This window comes from Orycteropus afer, unplaced genomic scaffold (genome assembly GCF_000298275.1).
Source record: "Orycteropus afer afer isolate SDZICR_OR568_19922 unplaced genomic scaffold, OryAfe1.0 scaffold01233, whole genome shotgun sequence".
Taxonomy (NCBI): domain Eukaryota; kingdom Metazoa; phylum Chordata; class Mammalia; order Tubulidentata; family Orycteropodidae; genus Orycteropus; species Orycteropus afer.
Window position 1 is genome coordinate 10,446 of NW_006922820.1, and position 3,033 is coordinate 13,478.

Sequence of the window (3,033 nt, forward strand, 5' to 3'; positions counted from 1 at the left end):
ATGAAGGAAAAAAAAATTCATTGTTACTTCCAAATACACACACACACACACACATTGTTGTTAAGTGCTGTCTGGTCAGCTCCAGTTCATAGTGACCCTATGTACAACAGAACGAAACACTGCCCAGTCCTGTGCCAGCCTCACAATCCTTGCTGTACCTGAGCTCTTCCTTGTAGCCACTGTATCAATCCACGTTGTTATACATATAATTACTTTTATTATGATTTGGGCGTAAAGTCCCAGAGCAAATTCATTTCCAATTTAACAGTTCATACACATTTGTTTCATGACATTGATTACAGTCCTCATAATGTAACAACTTTCTTCCCAGCTCCTCCCTGTAGTTATCTTTTCTCTGTGTCCTTCTTCCTTATGCTTTCCTGACCCCTGAGCTCTGTCCTTTGTAAATGCTTCCTTTCTGATCTCCCATGCTTGATTGTTCTAAGGAGTGTATCTACCTATTGTAAATGCTCATCTTATATGCCTATCTGTTGTTTGGCTAGAAGCCATGGGAATGAGTTCAATTCCAGGCCTGAATAGTGACAAGGAGCCGTAGTCTGGAGGTTTCACTGGTCTTTTTTTTTGTTTTTTTATGATTTTGAATTTTGTTCCACATTTTTCCCCTACTCTGTCCAGGATATCTGAGTAGTTGACAGTGGTAGCCAGGCTTCATCTAGTTCTTCTGGTCCAGGTACATGTAGGCTAAGGTTTGTACAGTTCGCCAGTCCCTTGGAATAATTGTTTCTACACATTTTTTGTTTTCTTTCTTCTCCTTTGCTCCTGACAAGGAGAGATCAATTGTTGCATCTTAGATAGTCACTTGCAAGCTTTCAAGGCCCCAGTCGCTATTCCCCGAAGTAGGATTTGCAACAACATTTTTGTGTAGTATGTTATGCCAATTGAGCCTGGTGTCCTCCAAGGTCACAGTCTGGAGTCCATGAGCCTAGCAACTCACATCCACAAGGTGTTTGCCTGTGGCTAAAAAGTTAATATAATTTTTCCCCATTAGCTCTATTACATATATGTTCATTCTTAAAGCAAATATACATATATTTGCCACGCTTATATATGTTGTTGTTGTTGTTGTATTGTTACATGCTGTAGAGTCATCTCAGACCCATAGTGACCCCTCTTTGGGTATCTGAGGCAGTATCACTACAGAAGTAGATTGCCCAACTTTGCTTCTGAGGAGTGGCTGTTGTGTTTGAACTGCCAACCTTCTGGTTAGCAGTTAAATACCTTAGGCACTATGCCACCAGAGCTCCCACACTTATATATGGTCATTGGTATACTCACTTTTACCTAGACATACCTGTTCGTTTATCTTGTGTATTTATGCACCCCCTTAATTTTTTTTTTTGTTGTTGTTGTTGTTACTTATAATACAGTATTGTGTATGTAAGTGTTTACCTTTGTTTTATGTACCTCTTGTGCACCTCTGCATACCTTCTTTTTCCTTAGTATTGTGCTAGTCACTCACTTTGGTATGTTTCCTTTCTCTTCACCCAAATCAATATTTGTCTCTTACCTATCTCATAGTTTTCCCTCCACCACCCTCCCATCCCTGGTAACCAAAAGAAAGTTTCCTTCTATACATAAACCTTTCTTTGACTTCTTACAATAGTGGATTCATATAATATTTGTTCTTCTGTGATTGATTTATTTCTTTCAGCATAATAATGGATATTTTTAATTCACTTATTACAGATTTAGATCTTAATCTAATTTCTTTACTTTCCTATAGAGTATATATGAAACTAATTTTTTCTTTCACACTAACTACTGAAAAAGGAAATTTAAAAGTCATTGAGTATATTTTAAGAAATTTTGAGCAGCAGTTTCTCTTTTGAAAGAAAAATATTTTTCAAAATATGTTTTCAATTTTTTTCCTCTGAAGAGAAGTGTACATTATTTCCAAAGTACCAACTTTCTTGTAAAACATACTTGGAGGAAGCTGCTTTTACCATGGTGACAAAATCTAGATGCAGATTATTTCATCGAAAGAAGGCAATTTTCCATAATCAGTTGAACTCATAGCATTCATAGTATGTTGTGTTGAATCTTTAATGCAAAATTAATTTTCCAGAAATTTTGCCATGCTTGTGTACTTACTTAGGGCTTTGGTGGTATAGGAACAAATTAAACTGATGAATACTTAGACAAAGCATGTGCAACTTTCTTAACAAGGAAGTTATCATTATTCTCCACCTCACCTCACCCAGGACTTCACAAGCTAAGACTGCTTATAAAGCTATAGTGGTTTAAAGTTTTTAAAAGTACTAAAATAAACATTTGAAAATCAAATAATTTTGATTAAAAAGAGGTAAGTGGAGTTTTTAGAATACTTTCCCTAATAAGTTTACTTCCAAGTTCCTCCTATGAATATAAAACAGCAAAGTCCTCACTTTTCTTAAACATCGTGTTACTGTAATGTGTCATCAGGCCAACTGACTCATAGCAACCCTTTATGACACAGTAGAACCACCTCATAGAGTTCCCAAGGCTATAATCTTTATGGGAACAGCTGGGGAGTTCAAACCACTGAATTTCCCATTAACAACCAAGAGCTTAACCATCATGTCCCCAGGACCACCAACGTAAATGGATGCTAACAAGAGTGTCATCAAAATTTTCAGACCTTCAATTTTAAACTTAGAAAGTAAGCTATATATTTTATATACATCTTTGTGCTTCTTTTCAAAGTAATGTACTTGCTTATTTGTTTCTCCAAATTAAGAGAAAAAAATTAAAATAATTTTGTCAAGACATATTTTCCTTTTAGTATTCCATTTTCCAACATAACAAGTGGAAAAAATTAAATGGATTCCATCTCCATACCCAAGATTAAGCCTTGTCATCAAGTCCATAGTGTGCTCAAAACTCCCCCTCCTATAATTGTATATGATTAACTCCTTTTGAGTTTTATGGAACAGAATTTTATTTTTACAGAATTATGAACTGTAAATAGCTATAGATATAAAAACATAATTTTGAGTAACCTGACCAAATTGTTTAGAAAAAAAAAAAAAAAAA